Source organism: Muntiacus reevesi, chromosome 15 (genome assembly GCF_963930625.1).
Source record: "Muntiacus reevesi chromosome 15, mMunRee1.1, whole genome shotgun sequence".
NCBI lineage: Eukaryota > Metazoa > Chordata > Mammalia > Artiodactyla > Cervidae > Muntiacus > Muntiacus reevesi.
The window spans coordinates 50080429-50103596 of record NC_089263.1 but is presented as its reverse complement, the minus strand read 5'-3'; the positions used below and the strand labels follow the sequence as shown (position 1 = coordinate 50103596).

General features: G+C 37.7%; 1 pseudogene; it reads right to left on the bottom strand.

Moving 5' to 3' along the window:
• Positions 1 to 7106: 7106 nt before the first annotated feature.
• LOC136146979 (rho GTPase-activating protein 17 pseudogene) lies at positions 7107 to 22529 on the bottom strand (annotated as a pseudogene).
• Positions 22530 to 23168: the final 639 nt, after the last annotated feature.

The following is a 23168-nucleotide window of genomic DNA, read 5'->3' as shown; positions in this document are numbered from 1 at the left end:
TATTTAAATGGTTAAAATGTCTAATGTTTATTTTAGCTTTAGGTACAAGAGAAGCTTCAACTTATTTCTCCTGAGTGTTTGGCTTTGTTTTCTTTTTTTGGCTTTGAGTCTTTCTACAGACTGCTCTTAAAAAGTGTCTGTGGCATGTAACTCTCAACCTGTAACCCATTGTAATTAAACTGGATCCCTGTTGGAGATGGTGGTAAGGCATTAGGAGTATTCTACAAACTTCGTATTTACTATTCATCTTTCAAAGACATTGCAGGACTATGACTTTCACAGATGTTTTTGTTCCTTCTCCTCACTCTCTACTCCCTTCTCTAACTGCAGAATCCCCAATCTATTTCTTCAAAGTACTGTCCCTCTAGTGAGAATTTTGTTGTTCTGGTTTTTTCCCCTCCAGGAAGACAGGAAATGACAGAGCAAGGACAAATGCTCTTCCTTTAGGTAGAATACACTTCCAGAATTGCACTCTGTTGAGGTTCTTTCCCTTGAAGTATAGGCCACTTTCATTGTTGAAGTGCTGCTCATTCCCAGGTGGCTCAATAGTAAAGAACCAGCCATGCAAGAAATGCTGGTTCAAATCCTGGGTTGGGAAGATCCCTGAGAAAAAGAAATGGGAACTCACTCCTATATTCTTGCCTGAAAATTCCATGGACAGAGGAGCCTGGCAGGATACAGTCCATGGTGCCGCAAAAGAGTTGGACATGACTTAGCTATTAAACACCAATGATGACACCTTTCACAATGATTTCATTTTGCCTTCCTCCTCCAGTACCATGAGGGGATCTTTCTCAAATCTCACTATCAGAATCAACTGAAATTCTCAGAGAGAAAATTCACACAAGTTTGGGCTACTAAGAGCACCTCTTCCCTCCTCCTCCCACAAGGCTGATGCCTCTCAGAGCTTCTCATTCTCCTACTGAACCCTTGACTGAATAATCTCTAACCTCCCTAGTCAGCCCCTTGGTGGCAACAGATGAGTGGTAGTAGATATTAATAAATATTTCTCCATGACAATTTTTATCACAGTAGAGACAAACTGGCTACAAATTCAAATAAACATTGATGGGAAACTTTAAAAACACATCCGAGGTTATTTTTGTGTCATTAATCACCTGTCAACCACTTAAACCTGGAAAACCTGTAAAGGTGGGACCCAGCTAGGAAGCAAATCCTTAAGGGGTGTTTGAGCAACCTGCGTGGCTTTTATCCAATGTTCCTTCATGATGGGATTTGAGTATGTTTTAGTTATTGTATGTCTATTTTCAGAATAGATTGAAGAATTATTTTGATAAAAAGTCACTGCCTTAACAGTCACTAAAGTGCTGCTTGATTTTATGCTCCAACCTTGGGCATTTCAACATTTATATAATGTGCCCAAGGCACATACTTTATAGAAATCATCACAAAAGAACTCTGTAAGATGTTATCCACTATTCAAAAACCACACTGTGCTCGCCAGTCACAATCTTCTGGAAAGGTTGAAAAACCCAATGGCATCCTTAAATTACAGTTAATATCATTTTGAAAACTTTTTAATTTCTTTGGCTAAAAGTACTTCAGTTAGCCTGAATGGCAATATAGTCCTTTCATTTACAGACATATTGACTTACTCTCTATAAATTGGTAACTGAAATGTCTATGTATTTAGAGATTTTTCTCTTTTATATAGTATATATGCTTTGTTATATGCAGCCATGGCAAAATGTTGCAAGGGACTTATGTACTATATCCTATTTTATCACCAGCAAGTTAAGATTGCCTTCCTTCTTCATGATCTTGAACAAGGAGTTTCATACACCAGGGGTGGGGGAGGGGGAACTACTTTTAAACTTGTTGTAAACAATTTTATCAGGTTCTATTAACAATTAAAAAAGCAAGTTTCAAGAAGTCAATGCTTAGGTTTACAATTCACTAGTAAAGAAGCAATGTAGAATTGCAAGCAATTGGACAGATGCTCCAATAGGGTACCTCAAAGTGAAGGGTCACAGATACCCTAAAGACAGAGCTTATCTTCCTAAATACAAAGCTGGCCCAAGACCTTGAGAACAAGTGGATGATGTCAGATAGTGGACTGCTCAAGGTGTCAAACCCAGGTTTGTTTGACACCTAAATCCTGTTTTGTTTCTTACTTTCTCACTTAGAATCATGGTTCTCATTTTCTATAGATTCCTCATTGTTGTGAGCCTACAATAACCCTCTTTCTCCTTTAGTTCCTCTTTATACATTTTAGATCAAAACATATACAGTAAAATTCTAACTGGGTCATAGGGATTAAAAAAATGTATACTATGGCACATTTTTTAAAGTGTGCTATAATATACATTTTTAAAAAAATACATTTAAAAATACACATTCTAAGATAATTTTTAGATTATCCCAAATGTAGCTACTGCTCTTAATTTTACCTACTATTGAATATACCATTCATCACCAGTCCCCTATGATAAACATTTCTGGCCAACTCAGGTCTCATAAAATGATACTTTAGGGAGTTACAACTGGATAGCATCTTTATTTGCAACTATAAGAACAAATGACTATACAGAAACGTGTGACTTTGCCAGCACTATTCCCTCCCAGAAAAAGAAAAAAAAAAAATATATTAATCAGATGTTCAGTTCAGTTCAGTCACTCAGTCATATCTGACTTTTTGCGACCTCATGAATCGCAGCATGCCAGGCCTCCCTGTCCATCACAAACTCCCGAAGTTTACTCAAACTCACGTCCATCAAGTTGGTGATGCCACCCAGCCATCTCATCCTCTGTCATCCCCTTCTCCTCCTGCCCCCAATCCCTCCCAGCATCAGGGTCTTTTCCAATGAGTCAACTCTTCGAGTGACGTGGCCAAAGTATTGGAGCTTCAGCTTTAGCATCAGTCCTTCCAATGAACACCCAGGACTGATCTCCTTCAGGATGGACTGGTTGGATCTCCTTGCAGTCCAAGGGACTCTCAAGAGTCTTCTCCAACACCACAGTTCAAAAGCATCAATTCTTCGGCACTCAGCCTTCTTCACAGTCCAACTCTCACATCCATACATGACCACCACGGGAAAAACCATAGCCTTGACTAGATGGACCTTTGTTGGCAAAGTAATATCTCTGCTTTTTAATATGTTATCTAGGTCGGTCATAACTTTCCTCCCAAGGAGTAGGCGTCTTTGAATTTCATGGCTGCAATCACCATCTGCAGCACCATTTGGAGCCCAGAAAAAGAAAGTCTGACACTGTTTCCACTGTCTCCCCATCTACTTCCCATGAAGTGATGGGACCAGATGCCATGATCTTAGTTTTCTGAATGTTGAGATTTAATTCAACTTTTTCACTCTCCTCCTTCACTTTCATCAAGAGGTTTCTTAGTTCCTCTTCACTTTCTGCCATAAGGGTGATGTTATTTGCATATTTGAGGTTATTTATATTTCTCCTGGCAATCTTGATTCCGGCTTGTGCTTCTTCCAGTCCAGCGTTTCTCATGATGTACTCTGCATATAAGTTAAATAAGCAGGGTGACAATATACAGCCTTGACGTATTTCTTTTCCTATCTGGAACCAATCTATTGTTCCATGTACAGTTCTAACTGTTGCTTTCTGACCTGCATATAGGTTTCTCAAGAGACAGGTCAGGTGATCTGGTATTTTCATCTCTTTCTGGATTTTCCACAATTTATTGTGATCCACATGGTCAAAGACTTTGGCATAGTCAATAAAGCAGAAATAGATGTTTTTCTGGAACTCTCTTGCTTTTTTGATGATCCAGCGAATGTGAGCAATTTGATCTCTGGTTCCTCTGCCTTTTCTAAAACCAGCTTGAACATCTGGAAGTTCACGGTTCATGTATTGCTGAAGCCTGGCTTGGAGAATTTTGATCATTACTTTACTAGCGTGTGAGATGAGTGCAATTGTGCGGTAGTTGGCGCATTCTTTGGGATTGCCTTTCTTTGGGACTAGAATGAAATCAGATGTTAGATGATTTTAAATTTGAATTCAACAATCTTCATAAGGCAATAGGCTAAACACCTGTCACTTAAAAGAGACTAATAGAGATCCAAACATGTAACCAAGCTAATGAAAGGCTTTGAGTTTGACTCTGTATTGTGGACAATGCCTTTGTTTCTTGGCATCTCTGAGTGACCCTGCTGCTGCTGCTGAGTCACTTCAGTCATGTCCAACTCTGTGCAACCCCATAGACAGCAGCCCACCAGGCTCCACTGTCCCTGGGATTCTCCAGGCAAGAACACTGGAGTGGGTTGCCATTTCCTTCTCCAGTACATGAAAGTGAAAGGTGAAAGTGAAATCACTGTTGTGTCCGACTCTTAGCGAACCCATGGAGTGCAGCCCACCAGGCTCCTCCGTCCATGGGATTTTCCAGGCAAGAGAATTGGAGTGGGTTGCCATTGCCTTTTCTAATTTACTTGTAGCTAATTTACTTGCCATGCCTTACTAATTTACTTGTAGCCAGGGTTCCAGGTCTTGCTTGCCTTAGACAGATAACTCATGAAATTTAGGAATAGTATAGGCAAGAGTAATAATATAAGACTTTTCTACACATAGAGACCTTAATTCTATAATAGCTAAGTTGGAAGTTCTTACCCAGGCATGATATCCAAAACAACACCACTCTTAATTATTCATAGAAATTACTGATTCATTTTTTAACATGAACAATCAGGGCAACATTCCCACTGGTACCAATAATACACATAGAAAAGAGTAAAGGAAACTTATTAGTAACTCTGATAGAAGTTATGAAAGATATCACCTCTGCCCTAGATGGAATATTGGTTAGTCTGAACTCATTAGCATGACTAGTGATGTGAACAGTGGCATGGATCTCAATTCTTTGTTGGCAAATTATAATGATGGCTGTACCACTGCTGATACTTCTTACTGTATTTGGATGAATGGAACAAGCAAAGTAGAATATGGTATATATTACTTCCTTAAGAAGAAGCTACTTGAATGTATTAAATTTTTTCCTTGTGGTCTATGAGGCTTATCTGTTGGCCTAATTTGGGAAGGCTGGGTTTCTGGTTTCAAGCATCTTAAGGGAACTATTTACTATTGCTACTTCATATCCATTTTAGTAAAAATTACACTGTTCCTCTACAATATACCCAGGATCTTAAATGTTTCTATGCAGCTGCTCTTTTATCAGATGATTACCACGGTGGTACAACAAAATGCCAAGAACAGTTTTTCATACAACTGCATGAAAATAATCCTAAAGCAGTGAGGATCTGGATGTAGCCTTTTCCTCAATTGGTCAACTTCTTGCAAGGGACAGTATGATCAGAAAAAGGACTGAGAGACAATATACATCTGAACCATGGCCAGGCCCTACATGACAACTAGAATTCTTACCCACAACCTCTGGAAGAACTAGCCCAGGAAGACAAACCACTACTTCCGCAGATGCTGATCAAGAATAATCAAAGACTTTTGGCTTCCTGGTTGTTTTCCCCACTTTCAACTAAGGCCCAACCAAGTTAACATAAAAGGTTTTGGATTGAGAAGGTTAGGGAGGAAGTGGACCATATTTAATACATGCAGCAAGAATGAAGGAGAAGCACTCCTTAATATATAAAAGTCCAAGCAGCAGGAAGTAAATAATTTGCAATTAATGCATGTTATTAAATAAACCATTAACGTATTGCTTCTTCGTCATTTCAAATTGCCTTAATGCTACTTGCGTTAACAGCTGTGACTAAATAATAATACTCTTTCCAGGCTAGGTATTTTTGTTTTGTTTTGCTTTTGTCATCATTTCTTTCCCATTTAAAGAAATTCAACTTTCAAGACACAAGTCATTCAGCATTAAGTGTCAGCCTCCACTCTTTTTTCTTCAACTGGGCCAAAGGTGAAGTCTTGCATAGTAAGATCTCCTTCTTCCCTCTATTGAAATCTTTTCACTGGTTTGTGAAGATAAATGTTTTCCTGCCCTATTCACTCACCAAGAAAGAAGAGGTCAAGGGCTAGAAGTTAGCTTTTTTCATAAGGCTACACTCTCTGTATCATCCATATCTAGCAAAATGCAGCTGAGCAATTTTTGCTTGCTGAATATGAGTGCATTTCAGGAAATATGCTGCCAAGTGGTTTTGAAAGCCTAGAATTGTTGTCAAAAAACATTATTAAGTTCAGTTATTACTAAAGGCAGATTGTATATCCATTACTATTTTAGGAACTGTTAGTGCTGAGTTAGTGAGGTTGCCATCCTCAGAAGGATGGCATCAGGAGAATAAGGGGTTGGGGAACACGGGGTCAGTATCATGGCTTTAATATTTGTCTTGGCCTCAGTAAAATTCTGCTATATAATTGCACAGACTCAAGGTTAACGCACAGCTTGAATCTAAGAAGCTAACAGTCCAGGCTGCCCTCTTTGGGTGGAGTACCAAGGGTGCTGGACTCTGGAGAGATGTGAGATGTGAGATGACTGTTAGGTCTGCATTCACTGGGCAATGCCATGGGGTTGAAGGGCTCTGACCATCCAACTTGACTGACGTGGGTTGGAGCTGTGTTAGTGGGCCTCTGTGAGCTTGTATAGGACAGGCCATGGGAATACCTCGAGAGCCCAGAGCGCCGGAAGGCAGTGGAGGGCACGCCTAGATCCTGACCTCTATGCTGAGTGCAAGGAGCATCTGGTGAGAGACTGAGTGGATGCTGAGATATTCTTGGACAACTCTGGTCATCAGGACACTCAGAAGGTAGCCTTCCTGGATTTAGGGATACTGAAGTAAGATTTAAGATTTTTAACAGCTCAGAGCAAAGTATGAGTGCTAAGATCAGAGGGGTTGTGAGCTGGGCCAAAGCTGATGGGACTTGGCAGCTGCCTAAGCTTGGTTTTGCCTAATAGTTATCTGACTCCAGTTCCTCCCTGGTGAGGAAATGGCTATGGAAATAAGTGCTCAGGTTTCAGAGGACTGCTTTATCCGGGCTCAGCCACTGTTCCAGTGTGTCCATAGAGCAGAGGTAGTCCTATTCACTTCACTGCTTTCAGAAGTAGAGTTGTGGGAGGGAGCTTGGCCCACTGAAACCAAGGTGATATGATCTGCTAATGGGAGAGGCAGCTGGAAAGCAGTGGTGATATGCTTTCTTTAGACTGCTCCCTAGCAAACCATAAGCTTTACATTTAAGTTCTCCTTCTTAGTCAAGCCTCCCTCCATCACTACTATACCAGCAGGCCACTTGTCCAGGGCCCCTGAGTTAGTCATGTCCAGTGTGGGATGAGCAATGGAATTCATGTGCAGAAGTGCACGATGCTCCGATATATTACATCTCACCTTTACAGGGAAGAGCCAGTTGGCATCCTGAATGATTGGTTCAATCACCATAATCATGTGAGTGGCTGCAGCCACAGCCATTTCAGAGAGCATTCCTTCATTTTTGGTCCATAACAAGTTAAGCACAGAGATGATTACAGTGCATTTTGTTACAGCTGTTGGTATAAGCAAGCTTTGCAAGGAACTTAATTAAACATTCAAAGTTAACAAAATTTTGTGGTGGCAACTTTTGACCTGTTCTCCATAAATCTCGAAGTTTTTTTGTCTTAGTCTTGCACACTTGCAACTTCTGTCCATGATTCATACAGAATAAAAGTCATCAAAATTTAAGGCAATTTCCATAATTAGGGTTTTAAATCAACATCTTACAGCATGGGGTTTATCCAGGTGAGAAGCAGAGCAGTCTACAACAGCTCTGTTTCTTTAGCTTGGAGGCCCCAACATCAACTTTAAAATGCTGTTCTCAATCTGGTTCCCTAGGAGAAGCAATGGCACAGGCTTCAACTAGAACCCCCTTCAAGTATTCTTTCAAAGGAGTCTCCAAAGCTGGTCTTTCCCCCCACCTATCTTGATTGACTCACATTTCAGGCACAGCCCTTCCTAAGATTGCTAATGTTTTTGATGGGATTATACTGAAACATTATAATGAAACAAATAATTTGCTCTACTTCCTATCAATGGCCACACAGTTGCATCCATCTGCTGCAAATTGATCCTTACACTGTTCTACTTGATTTTCTTGGGCTCTAGAATCACTGCAGATGGTGACTGCAGCCATAAAACTAAAAGATTCTTACTCCCTGTAAGAAAAACTATGACCAACCTAGACAGCATATTAAAAAGCAGAGACATTACTTTGCCAACAAAGGTCCATCAAGTCAAAGCTATGGTTTTTCCAGTAGTTATGAATGGATGTGAGAGTTGGACTATAAAGAAAGCTGAGAGCCAAAGAATTGATGAGTTTGAACTATAGTGTTGGAGAAGACTCTTGAGAGTCCTTTGGACTGCAAGGAGATCAAACCAGTCCATCCTAAAGGAAATCAGTCCTGAATATTCATTGGAAGGCTGATGCTGAAGCTGAAGCTCCAATACTTTGGCACCTGATGAGAAGAACTGACTCCACTGGAAAAAACCCTGATGCTGGGAAAGATTGAGGGCAGGAGGAGAAGGGGACGACAGAGGCTGAGATGGTTGGATGGCATCACTGACTCGATGGACGTGAGCTTGAGCAAGCTCTGGGAGTTGGTAACGGACAGGGAAGCCTGGTGTGCTGCTGTCCATGGGGTCGCAGAGTCAGACACAACTGAGCAACCGAAATGACTGACCGACTTGATTTGCAGTTTCAACCATTTCTTGTCATTTTTTTTTTTAATGGAAGTCCCTGAAAGTTGATTTCTGAAGATTTGTGAGCTTAGTTCCATCTGCCTCTAACCAAATCCCAGTTTATCAAGTAGTTTCCTCTGTTTCTTGTGAAGATGGTAGTACACTACACCATGTTCATGCACAGCTTGAATTTTCACAAAAGACTTTTGTCTTTCACCTCCACCCACAGTAAGCAGTGGCTAAGCTTTAGTGAGTCAAACCTGACAGGGCAGGGAAGCAGCACCAGTGATTCTCCAGGCCCTCCACTGAGCATGTCATGGGCCACTCACTGACACAGCCCTAATTCCTTCTTTCTGTTTCTGTTTCTGCTATCTCACCTGCTGCTCTCTGATAGGACCTCTAAGTAGAATTTGGCTAAATCATCATGTCACTTGCACACGGAAGTGTGCAAATTCATGGAAGCCTGGTCGTTCTATCAGGTGAAATGTGGAAGCATGGAAACATATGGAATATGTATGATACTGCTTTAAAATTTGTTGCATAATGCAAATATAAGCATTATTATAAAAATGTATATAAATATTGTAAAATTATATAAAAATATATATGAATTTATAAACATTAATAATCATACAGTTTGAATCTTTGTAGGAGAAATTCTTTTCAGGATGTATTGTTCTCTCTTGTAAGAAATAATTGTACAGTAGCTTAATTACCATTTCTGAAAAAAAAATTAATTTTAACTTGGTTGTTGCTGAACTGTGACTTTGAAAGTAACTTGTCTTTTTGACAAAGGAAATGGTGAAATATGTGCTGCCAAAATACTAATTTGCTCTCTCTTCTTTTAAAGGTGCTTCTGAAAATATTCCATACATACTCTCCATATGCAGTATAAACATCAATATTAAAATAGAAGTTAGGGAGGGATTTTGTGCCTGCTATGCACTCTATCCAATACTTAAAGCCAAACAGTTTTTAGTTAATACTGTCTCTAGTAATCACTCTATTGTTGCCACTGATGTTATTACTTTATGCATAAAACAAAGAGAGCCTCTGAGTTTTACTTTCAGCCTTTACCTGATAAAGAGTTTGAAATGTCAGTATGCAGTGTAGTATAAATACATACTAGACAAACTGAATTTAGAAGGCAATGATATATACAAATTTGAAAGGAGATTTAGAGTTTGTTTGTATTTTGCAAGTTCAGCACTGCTGAGTAATCAAGGTTACTATAATAAATAGTTATCAGTCAAGAGTCCTTCAAGAAAGAGAAATGGACAGTTAAATTGTCAAAGTCTGCATAAAAGAAGAATACATTATTAATTCACATACCAAAGAGAAAAGATATCCTGGAAAATATTTTCTAGGAAGAATTTTTAGTGGTTTTCTCATCAATCACACTAGTTATTGATTTACAGACTACATACTAATAACATAGATTAAGTAGCCCCATTATTCATCACTGCTTACCTACACATCGGACATATTTCCATGCTTACCTACACATCGGACATATTTCCATTGAGTATTTTCTTTCAATTAAATATTTTTCCAGAACAAATTTTGGTGTCAACTTTCCTACAATGAAATCAGTTCAAAAGTTCAATGCCTTTTTTTTTTTTTTTTCAAATCACATGCAACTGTGTTGAATTTTGTCACAGACAGGATAAACAACTATTGTCCCTATGTTAATTCCTCAGAGGGGAAAAAAGTATTGCAGTTGTGTAAATAATGATTTGTATTTGTCAAGAAGCACAAATCATTCTGAATTTTATGAAGAGAAGGGAAAACACCTTTAATAAAAAGAAGCTAGAGTTTGAGAAAACTGGCTTAAAACTCAACATTGGAAAAAAAAAAAAGAAAAGAAACTAAGATCAGGGCATCCGGTCCCATCGCTTCAGGACAAACAAGGGGGAAAGGTGGAAACAGTGACAGCTTTCCTCTTCTTAGGCTCTAAAATCACTGAGGATGGAGATTGTAGCCATAAAATTAGAAGACGACTGCCTCTTGGCAGGAAAGCTGCGACAAACCTAGACAATGTGTTACAAAGCAAAGACATCACTTTGCCAGCAAAGGTCCATATATCAAGGCTATGGCCTGTCTTGTAATCATGTATGAATGTGTGAGCTGGACCATGGAGAAGGCAGAGTACAGAAGAATTGATGCTTTCGAACTGTGGTGCTAGAGAAAACTCTTGAGAGTCCCTTGAACAGTAAAGATATGAAACCAGTCAATCTTAAAGTAAATCAACCCTGAGTACTCATTGAAATGACTGATGTCAAAACTCCAATACTTTAACCACCTGATGCAAACAACTGACTCATTGGAAAAGACATTGATGCTGGGAAAGGGTGAAGGCAGAAGGAGAAGACAGAGACAGAGGATGAGATGGTTGGATGGCATCACTGATTCAATGGACAGGAACTTGGGCAAACTCGGAGATGGTAAGGGACAGGGAAGCCTGGCATGCTGCAGTTCATGGGGTCACAAAGAGTCAAACACTACTTGGCAACTGAAAAACAACAACATTGTTTGAGAACAATGTGCACATACACATATTTAAATTTTATTGACTTGTTAATAGAGAATGTTAGGGCTTCCCTGTGGAGAAGGAAATGGCAACCCACTCCAGTGTTCTTGCCTGGAGAATCCCAGGGATGGTGGTGCCTGGTGGGCTGCCGACTATGGGGACGCACAGAGTTGGACCCGACTGAAGCAACTTAGCAGCAGCAGCAGCAGCAGAACTTCCCTGATAGCTCAGCTGGAAAAGAATCCGCCTGCAATGTGGGAGACCTGGGTTCGATCCCTGGGTCAGGAAGATCCTCTGGAGAAGAAACTGGCAACCCATTCCAGAATTCTTGCCTGGAGAATCCCATGGACTGAGAAGCCTGGCAGGCTACAGTCTACGAGGTCACAAGAGTCGGACACGACTTAGCGACTCAACCACAAACCAGTAGAGTCTGTACAAGGAACATTCCCTTAAAGGCATAAGAAGATGTCCAAGCATGCTTAACTTTTATAAAATCAGAATTCCATAGCTGAATGTCATCCCACTGGGCACTAAAGAGAGAAGGTTTCAACTTGGCTCTGTTTTGGTGTGATGAGAGCATCTCACAGAAATTCCATAACATACTGCCGTGATTTCTGTAATGTAAGAACATTTACAATATCTGCCCATTTTCTATTACTATTTTCTCTGATGTTACTAGGTTTCCCAATGTTTTTCTATAAAAAAAAAAATGGTTTACGTTTTATCTTGTGAATTCACTGAATTGCATGACGCTTAGCGGCTATATGGCTGTGGAGTTGTTCTGTCAAAAATGCAAAACCTCAGTGCGCACACAGCCTTACTCAGTTTTACATTGCTTTCTTACTCTCTTGGTCAAAATCATTTCTATTAGGATTATTGTGTAATAAATCATGTATTTAGAATGAGGCAAGGAATAAATGAAAATGACACAATCAAAAACACAAGATTGATAGAGGTGGTAATTTACATAATCTCTATAGAGGAAAAATTACAGGAACTGCTCAAGTAGTTTTCACTATAGACTCAAAAGTTTTATGTTGATGTCTTAAAACGCCGGCTATTTTTACCTTGAGACACTTTGAATGGAAGGTAGATTGTGTTGTGGTGCTACTTTTCCTCCAGGGCCATGTATTTTACTTTTAGGTAGATATTTATTCCTTCTATTAGATTCAGTGGTTTTTCTTTTACTAGTCTACCATGGGCATTAAACTCAACTATATACTGTTTTAATAATCATTACCATTTGCCATCACCATTGTCTTCATGATAATCATAATTGACTTCATCATCTGAAATAATACCACTAGAGCCAATAAAAATAGTAAAAGTTGCTATGTGCCAGTGGATGAATTGAGCATTTCTACAGATTGTTTTTTGCATTTATTTATCATAATAGTTCTAGGTATTCAATTTGGCTTATTAAAAAATGTGACTGAGCAAAGAATGTAAGTAGCCACCTGATTCTAAAATATGGTATCAGATCCTAGTTAGAGAGATGCTAGCAGCCAGTTTTATGACAGTGATTTGTTTTCCATATCAAAAATACAGACATACACTTAAGGGAAGACTCCACCTTCAATGGTAGGTATCCTTTAGTTTTACCATCTATATAGTATTTTCACCTTCACCTTTGCATTTCTATTTTATTCTGTGTGCTCCTCTTTAATATTTGATTGGCTTTATAAATGTAATGATCAAAATAAAATAGGTATGGATGAGTTTGAAGTGAACTGAGTGGAATGAAACTTTTTAACCCACAAATATCATTTATATAAACTCAATAGTTAACAACATGCTTTTGGAGAAGGCAATGGCACCCCGCTCCCGTACTTTTGCCTGGAGAATCCCATGGACCCGGAGGAGCCTGATCGGCTGCAGTCCATGGACTCGCGAAGAGTCGGACACGACTGAGCGACTTCACTTTCACTTTTCACTTTCGTGCATTAGAGAAGGAAATGGCAACCCACTCCAGTGTTCTTGCCTGGAGAATCCCAGGGACAGGGGAGCCTGGTGGGCTGCCATGTATGGGGTCACACAAAGTCAGACACGACTGAAGCGACTTAGCAGCAGCAGCAGCAACATGCTTTATGCTCTTTTTGATGAACACATGAATGCTCTACCCATAAGGCTAAAAATAAGGCAAGCATTTGTACTTTCAACCTTTCTTATTCTCTACTATATTTGAGATCCTAGCAAGTTCAACAATGACAAAAATGAAATAAAATGTACACATTTTACTGACAAAGGGATAAAGCAGCTTTATTCATAGCAAAGATAAGGTTCTACATATAAAAGCTTAAAAGTATACAAAACTATTAGAACTAATTTGATAAGTTCACTTGTTATAATATCACTATTTAAAGTTCAATTGTGTTTCTGTATACTATCAACAAACCGAAAATAAAACTAAAATAAATATGTCTTTTACAAAAGCACTAAAGAATATAAAACATGGAAGCAACCTAGATGCCCATCAGCAGACAAATGGATAAGGAAGCTGTGGTACATATACACCATGGAATGTTACTCAGCCATTAAAAAGAATTCATTTGAATCAGTTCTAATGAGATGGATGAAACTGGAGCCCATTATACAGAAAGATAAAGAACATTACAGCATACTAACACATGTATATGGAATTTAGAAAAGATGGTAATGATAACCCTATATGCAAAACAGAAAAAGAGACACAGAAGTACAGAACAGACTTTTGAACTCTGTGGGAGAAGGTGAGGGTGGGATGTTTTGAAAGAACAGCATATATATTATCAAGGGTGAAATAGATCACCAGCCCAGGTGGGATGCATGAGACGAGTGCTCGGGCCTGGTGCACTGGGAGGACCCAGAGGAATCAGGTGGAGAGGGAGGTGGGAGGGGGGATCGGGATGGGGAATACGTGTAACTCTATGGCTGATTCATATCAATGTATGACAAAACCCACTGAAATGCTGTGAAGAAATTAGCCTCCAACTAATAAAATAAATAAATAAATAAATAAAAATTTTTAAAAAATAAATAAATAAAATCAGGACTTGTGATAAAAAGAAAAAGAATATAAAACATGTATGGGTTAATGTAACAAAATATATATAAGATCTCTAAAATAATACCTAAAGAACTCTGGTGATAGAAGTCAGAGAGAAGACTTAAATTGAGATTTATATAATGTTTATACAATGCTTCCCTGGTGGCTCAACTGGCATAGAATCTGCCTGCAATGCAGGAGACCTGGGTTCAATTCCTGGCTTGGGAAGATCCCCTAGAGAAGGGAATGGCAACCCACGCCAGTATTCTTGCCTGGAGAATGCCATGGACAGTGGAGACTGGTGGTCTACAGTCTATGGGCTCTCAGTCAGACATGACTGAGATACTAACACACACAATGTTTATGGATTCAAAGATGCAATATTGTTATATCAATTATCCCAGAAATTATTATTAGAATTTACAAATTCTAACAAATTTCTGAAAAAAAATGTTTTTTAAATTGATAAAATGATTCTAAAATTCATGTAGAAATTCAGGTCTAAAATAGCCAAAATAATTATGAAGATATAATTTAAACATTTTGAGAAATCACAGTACTTTTTTCATAATCAAGACATATTGTGGTATTGACACAGAGACAAGTAACTAGATTAATTGAACCAAATTAAATGTCCAGAAACAGACATACATTTATATGGCAAATGAATTTTTTAATTAATGGTCAATTAATGGCAAAATATAGTCTTTGGCAAATTGTTCTGGTACACTGAGCTATTCATATGTGAAGAAAATGAACCGCTATCTCACACCACACAAAAACTGAGATTGATATGTGACCCCAGTCTGAAAGCTAAAACTACACATCTTCTACAAGACTATATGTTACAATATCTTTACAATCTTGGCATAGTAAAGATTTCCTAGAGAGGACCAAGTAAGCACTGAAAATAAAGATCTTTAATTAAAAAAAATTAACCAACAGACACAGGAATGAAAATTAACAGGAAGTCGCAGAGTGGGGGAAATGAAGGGTTATACATACATGTTTGGCAAAAGACTTGCTTCCAGAAAACATGAATGAATGAATGAGAGTCGCTCAGTCATGTCTGATGCTTTGCCACGCCATGGATTATAACCTGCCAGGCTTTTCTGTCCATGGAATTTTCCAAGCAAGAATACTGGGGTAGGTTACCATTTCCTTCTCCAGAGAATCTTCCCAACACAAGGATAAAATCCAGGTCTCCTGCATTGCAGGCAGATTCTTTACTGTCAGAACCACAAGGGAAACTAAAGTGAAAGTCGCTCAGTCCTGTCTGACTCTTTGAGACCCCAATGACTGTAGTCTATGGAGTTCTCCAGGCCAGAATACTGGAGTGGGTAGCTTTTTCACCTCTCTAGTGGATCTTCCCAAACCAGGAATCGAACCGGGGTCCCCTGCATTGCAAGAGGATTCTTTACCAGCTGAGTTATCAGGGAAGTCCCATGAAGGAATGCATGAAGACTTTCCATAAATCAATAATGAGTAAGTAAAATCAGCAAAACAATAAAAACTTCAAAAAGAAAGTTACACATTTACCAAGAAGTTAATAAAGAAGCAATCAGCATCACTAGTTATGAAGGGTGTAGAAATGCAAATATAGTACTGTTGGTGAATACTTGAGTTCCTAATCAAAAACCTATGTTTGATTTTTCAGTCCTGACCACGGGAAACTAGAGAGGCTCTACCTGGCAGGCGTCTTGGACTAAAGCTGCCCTCTCCACCCCGGAATTGGTGCATAGCTGACACACCGCAGTCTCTGAATGGAGTTTCAATCAAGGATGCAGGCCTTCTCTGGCTGGCCATACTCTTAATAATATCTGCATTTCTAAACTCGGTATTTACTTCAAAGATTGTATAAGTGAATGTTGTTAGTCGCTCAGTCAAGTCCAACTTGTTGCAACTGATGGATTGTAGACGGCCAGGCTACAATGGAATTCTTGTCTATGGGATTCTTCCAGGCAAGAATACTGGAGTGGGTTGCCATTTCCTTCTCCAGGGAATCTTCCCCCCCAGGGATCGAACCCAGGTCTCCTGCATTTCTTTACCATTTCTGCAGATTTGTTACCGTCTGAGCCACCAGGGAAGCCCATAGGATCATCAACATGATTGTGTCCTGTTTCAGATGATGTACTAGGCTTAATTCACTTAAAGAAAACATTTTACTACTACTTTCAGTAAAACTTTCACATAATCAACAGGTAATTATTAGATACATTTTATTGCCCTGCACTATATAATGTTTATGAACTCCTGAAGAAGACAATCATTAAAAGGGTTTATCAAACATGCTGAGTTTAATGATGGAAAGAGCAAGTTAATTCATTTGCAAGAATATTTTCCTAAGAAAAATATAAATACATCCTGAATAATTCACTATTTTGATGAATAATTGAGAAATCACAGAATTTTTTTTTAATTTAAGCTTTTTAGTGCTATGTCATACTCTAAATGGGGGCTTCCCTCATAGCTCAGTCAGTAAAGAATGTGCCTGCAATGCAGGAGACCTAAGTTCAATTCCTGGGTCAGGAAGATCCTCTGGAGAAGGAAATGGCAACCCACTCCAATGTTCTCGCCTGGAGAATTCCATGGACAGAGGAGCCTGGCAGGCTATAGTCCATGGGGTCACAAGAGTTGGACATGACTTAGTGACTAAACCACCATACTATAATAGTCTGTATTCCCTCTTTTAAAAATAATAGCTATGAGGGCTTCCCTGGTAGCTCAGTGGCAAAGAAACCACCTGCCAATGCAGGAGACATGTGTTCAATCCCTGATCCAGGAAGATCCACTGAAGCCCTTGAATGTTAGAGTCCATGAGCCACAACGAGAAGCCACTGCAATAAGAAGCCTACGCATTGCAGTTAGAGAGTAGCCCCCGCTCATTGAAACTAGAGAAAAGTCCAAGCAGCAACTAAGACTCAGCACAGCCAAAAGTAAATACATTAATTTTTTAAAAAGACTGAGAGAAAATGACTTTAATAAAACACTAGTTATCAAATGAAATATCATTAACTATTATTATAATTGTTACAACAATTATAGAAAACATTTAAAGAGCACTTATTACGTACCTGACATTGTTTAAGTACTTTATATGGACAAACTCTTTTATTTCTCAAAAGTCATTCTGTGAATCAGGTGCTAATGCTGTCACTATTGTAGCAAGTTTACGATCTATCTATAAACTGCCAGAGTATTCAAGCCTGAAAAAAATGTTGACTCTTAATGAGATGATAATTATCAAAGTTGTGCATTTTATTTTTTATCTTTATTTTTTTAAATTATGAAAATATGATAACACATTTACAGGAGACTTGGAAAAAAAAAAAACAGGTTACACGCAGTTCCACTATATATTATATTTGTTTTAAGCAGATAAATTAAGATTTTTAGTTGGAGTTTCAATATCAAACCTTCAGAAATTAATAGAACAAATGTACAGAGAAGTAGAAGAATACAGTAGACCTGAAGAGCATTATGAACCAATGTAACATAAGATTTATATAATTTTCACACAATAGTAGGATACAAATTCTATTCAAGTTTCCATAGACTATAAATGAGAAAACACCAGGACATATCCAGAGACATAAGACCAGGTACAGAAATTTCATGTCTAAAGGTATAGAAATCATATAGTCTGTTCTCTTATGACTATGGAATTATGTTAGAGATTGATATCAAAAGATACTTGAAAATAAGCCACATATTTTCAAGTGCTATGTGACATGTACCAAGAGAGATCTTTGATGTAGCCATTGAAAGTCTCAATAAAGTTAGAAGGCTGGAAAGGGTGATTGCAGAGAAGAAAGTATGTAAATGAGAAATAAATACCAAAGATACTTTAAAAAATCCCATGTATTTGGAAATTAAATGTCTACTTTTAAATGAGGGGTATATCTAAGAAGCCATAACAAGGAAAATTAGAAAATATCTGTAGTAAAATAAAACTGAAAAAAGAAATTACCAGGTGATTTCATTCAGCTGAAGCTGCTCAATGCAAATAAGTACAATTGCAGTGGAGTCTTGAATAAAGTATGGAAATAAGAACACTAGCATAACATTTCATGAGATTTGAATAAAATCTGTACTTCAGTTAATAATACTGTATTGGATTAGAAGCTTAAAGCCTCATTCAATTTTTTTTTAACCACTCAGATGATAAGCTTCCTAGACTTTTAGCAGTAATATGAGATGCTAAATACATGTAACTATGTAAAATTTTTGAGTGAATATAAGTTAAAAATCTAGCATTCTACTCGTACCAAGTCAAACAAGTAGAACCAAAATGTCATAAATTATTTGGCTAGGCAAAATTTCATAAGTTTTCTAAAATATATGTACTATACATACTACATATATATATATATATATGTTTTTATACAAAAGCTTTTCTACTATGCTTGGTAAATACTTGAGAAACCACATGAGGGACAGAGAAATTGGAAAACATAAACTAAATGAAATGGGAGCACTGAACATGAAATAGAAAAAGTGAAACAAACTAGATAAAAGTAAAAAAATCATCATATAGCCCAATTGTTTTTAAATGTTATCTTGAAATTTTTGAAAAATACAAATGCCCATATATATTGCTATTTTTCCCTCCAAAGCTCCAAATGTGTTTCTAATGAGTAGCCATATTTAAACTTGTGCATTTTAAATAAATTCATGATTTTAGGCAGGTTATGAAGAGATTTTTGAAAAATGTTTATTTGATCTGTTTTTCTAGGAATTTCAGTAATACTGTATGTAGTGAAATTGTGAAGTGGCAAAGAGAGAAACTCCACTATGGTGGAACTTGCAGTTCTTGCTAAAAAGAGAAATGTGACTTAGGGACCAAATCTTTAGTGGGATTGCTTGCACCCTTATGTTCACAGCAACACTATTTACAATAGTCAAGACATGGAAGCAACCTAAATATCTGTCAACTTAGGAATGGATAGAGAAGGTTGTATGCATGAGTGAAAGTGTTAGTTGCTCAGTCGTGTCTGACTCTTTGTGATCCCCATGGACTATAGCCTGCCAGGCTCCTCTGTACATGGAATTCTCCAGGCAAGAATACTAGAGTGGTAGCCATTCCCTTTTCCAGGGGTTCTTCCTGACCCAGAGATCTGAACACAAGTCTGCATCACAGGAAGATTTTCTACTGAGTCACCAGGAAAGCTCTCTCTCTCTCTCTCTCTCTCTCTCTCTCTATATATATATATATATATATATATATATATATATATGTATATATATATATATGTATATATCTCATTAATATGTTTAGGAATATTACTCAGACATGAAAAAGAATGAAATGATGTCATTTGCAGCAACATAGATAGACCCAGAGATTATCATATTAAGTCAAACAACAAGCAAAAGACAAATATCATATGATATCACTTATACGTGGAATCTTTAAGAAAGAGAAAAAAATAACTTATTTATAAAACAGAAATAGACTTAAAGGCATAGAAAACAACCTTACAGTTGCCAAAAGGGAAAGGTAGGGGAAAAAATTGGTATTAATATCTATACACTCCTATATATAAAATACATAAACAACAAGGGCCAACTGTATAGCACAGGAAACTATAGTCAATATCTTGTAATACCTATAATGGAAAAGAATATAATTTCACAGTAAAAAAATAATCTGAGTCATGTTTCTGTATACCCAAAACACTGTAAATCAACTATACTTCAATTAAAGAACAGGGATTGTGCTTTCTATATCCTTGTTACCAAGATAAAGTACTTTCTCTAAGAACAAATTATGACATATTTTAGCTTCTTTGTCCATTCCACAGTAAAATGACATTCCCAGTTGTTAAATCTGGAAAATAAATCACTGAACTTAATCGATAGAGCTGTTTATTCATCTTTGCAATTTCTCGTTCAGTACTGGGAGACCAGCCTTAGTTAGACCTGTCTGTAATTAGGTGGGTAAATCAGCTTATTACTGGAGTTTGTTTTATAATTACTACTTCACCTAAGATTTAGTATGAAAAACGTTAACTATGGTATCTCCTTCTACCACTCCTTTGTATTTTTAAAAAATTTTACAGACTCTTGTATAAAAGAGATGTTATTCATTAGATATCATTGAATAACCTATGGTACACATTATTTTTACACAATTGTATTCTTTGAAATCCACTTACCAAATAACTATTAATTTATTTATAATACTGTATTTGCATTTAATGCTAATAAATTATTAAGACCATCTTAGTGTAGATCAGTGTGCATTTCTATCATGTTACTTTGCACTTAAGAATGATCATGTCAGTTGATTTTATGATATGAAAAATTAAGTGGCAAAAGAACTACAAAATTTTAAATTTCATCTGAAGTCTTCATGCTTGAATAGATGATAAATTCACAGCCAAGTTCTCAATTTAAGCATTTGAATTCAGGCATGAATGCAAAAAAGGTGGGCAAGTCCCAATACTTTACACTCTACAATAACAGTTTGAAGTTTCCATGAGTAGGCTGGGGAAATAAATTATTCACTGACTTTCACAGAAAATCCTTATGAATTAGATCCTGATTGAAGTTCTTTATTCTACTGAAATGGTTTAAAGCACTGTTTTTATAAAAATTCAATTAGCACTCTTGCTTTATGATGCTAGTATATATAGATATAATTTATAAAATCTTTTTTGGGAAATATTCTCATATTAAGGTAGATCAGATTTGCTTTTGGTAAGAAGATCTCAATTAAAATTTATTAGAAATTTCTTGTGATGAGGGAAATTAAAGATTTGTTGATATAAGCAAATGATTTATATATTGATTTACTTTGCATGGCACATTGTTGCTTTTAGCAGTAGGGGATGGTTATTTAAGGAGGTAAATTGCTCTGCAGGGTATAGATGGAGCCAAGCAATGAATGGCTCCAATCAAGCTACTCACATTCTGGCAGGCTGTCTGTGGCTGTGGCATTATAGATGCCATTACCCAAAATGTGCTGCTAATTGTAATCTTTATTCTGAATCCAAGGGGAATGTAAATGGTTTTTGACTGATAAATTCTTATAGTAGTGTTAAATCTCTATAATTTTACTACATAAAAGCATCTCTTTATTCACATTGAGAGTATCACAAGACAGCTGACTATACTACACACACACACATACACACACACACACAGACACACACAGATATCAAACTTTGAGATTCAGACACGCTTCTTGCTGTATCTGGGAGACTGAGACTTTGATCCTTTTGTACAAAAACTGAGTATATACATCATTCTGAGGGAAGAATACAGGCACGTTAGGCTTAATCTAATGTGAAACTTTACTTATTATTGAAAGTAAGAATTTGTCATAGATCCTATTGTTTGTCATACCAGTTGTTTCAAAGGGTCAGGACCTTGGGTGTCCAGGAGGGTCCCAGTATGACAGAGTGCTGTAAGTATTCATGAAGACTGGGGCATAAAGATCGCCCTACTTTGGGAATCCTGTAATAATACCAAAGTGGTATTAATCTCAACCCCTCACACTGCTCTTTAATGGATGGTCAGCTACATAGCAGAGTGGGAGAGTGATCATGCAGAACAGAGGAAAGAGTGGAGGAGAACAAGTGGCCTTGTCAAGCAGAGCAGAGTCTGGCTACACTGAGGTACTCAGTGAAAAAGTGACACTGGCCTTGCTGACATAGAATTGCAAACACACACAGTAGGCAAAGTTGCCACAATAGCAATTACCAAGACACACTCATAGGGGAAACATATACAAACATCTGCAAAACACCCTCTACAAAGCCCTAGACATGACTTCAGAGGAATTCTGAGGGAGCCAAGGTCCTCAATCTGTAGATGTAGGGTGGAAATTTCTGACCAATTCTTTCCATGTGAGGTAAGATCAAAGAAACTTGGTAATGCAAATAAACACTATATAGTTTGTTAATAATTAATAGACATGGAGAAAAATAAACCAGAAAATACTCAAACCTTATTTCTGTTTCTTGTAACTAGGACAAATATGTCTATATATGACTTTATATATGTGTTGGGTACTTAGAATAGGAAAAAGGAGTTCAAAATGGCGATGGCAAAAAGACAAAGAAAGGAAAAACTTCCTGAAAATAGAACAAAAGAAAATCCAAGGACCCAAGTGAGAACCTCAGGTGAAACAAACAGCTCTCCTGGCTAGTCCAATTTGCACAGGGTAGGCTCAAGTTGGGGAGGAGACAAAACGTACAAAAAGAGGAAGCCAAGATGGACTGAGGCCTCTTCTTTTGGCTAGGTCCGCCCTCACACCTCTTTCCTTTGCTTGCTGAACAAAACTCTGCGCTGTAACAGAGCTGTAACACTGGCTCGCCATTTCAAATGTTTGCTGCGATGAGACAGCACTGAGGAAATGACACATTGCCCCGACATATGTGTAACTTAACTACTAATATTTTTGAAGAGTCAATAAAATCAGGTTCCTGTTTAGCCCTGTTTATCTTCTCTTTTATTCCTTCCTTTTAGATGCATGGTCCCTCCATTTATCAGAGCTATCCAGTTATCCAGTTATCACTACCTGAAGGGACATTAGCACACATGCAATCAATACAGTGTGTGACAGTACAAGCTTTGAAGTGAGACAAACCTCTATCAGAATGCAAATTTAATAAATTGAACTATTATCAACATATTAAGCTGACTCATTTGAAAAGACCCTGATGCTGGGAAAGATTGAGGGCAGAAGGAGAAGGGGGTGACAGAGGATGAGATGGTTGGATGGTATCACTGACTGAATGGACATGGGTTTGGGTGGACTCCGGGAGTTGGTGATGGACAGTGAAGCCTGGTGTGCTGCAGTTCATGGGGTTACGAAGAGTTGGACACGACTGAGCGACTGAACTGAACTGAACTATCACCATATGCAGTCCTTTTATGGCCCGCTCACACCACAACTAATTTCTACAAGAGTAATTATCACCAGTTGTCATCATTCTTGATTTCCTTGTCTTAATTATATTAAATTATATTATCTACACACATTTATATATATGTCAAATAT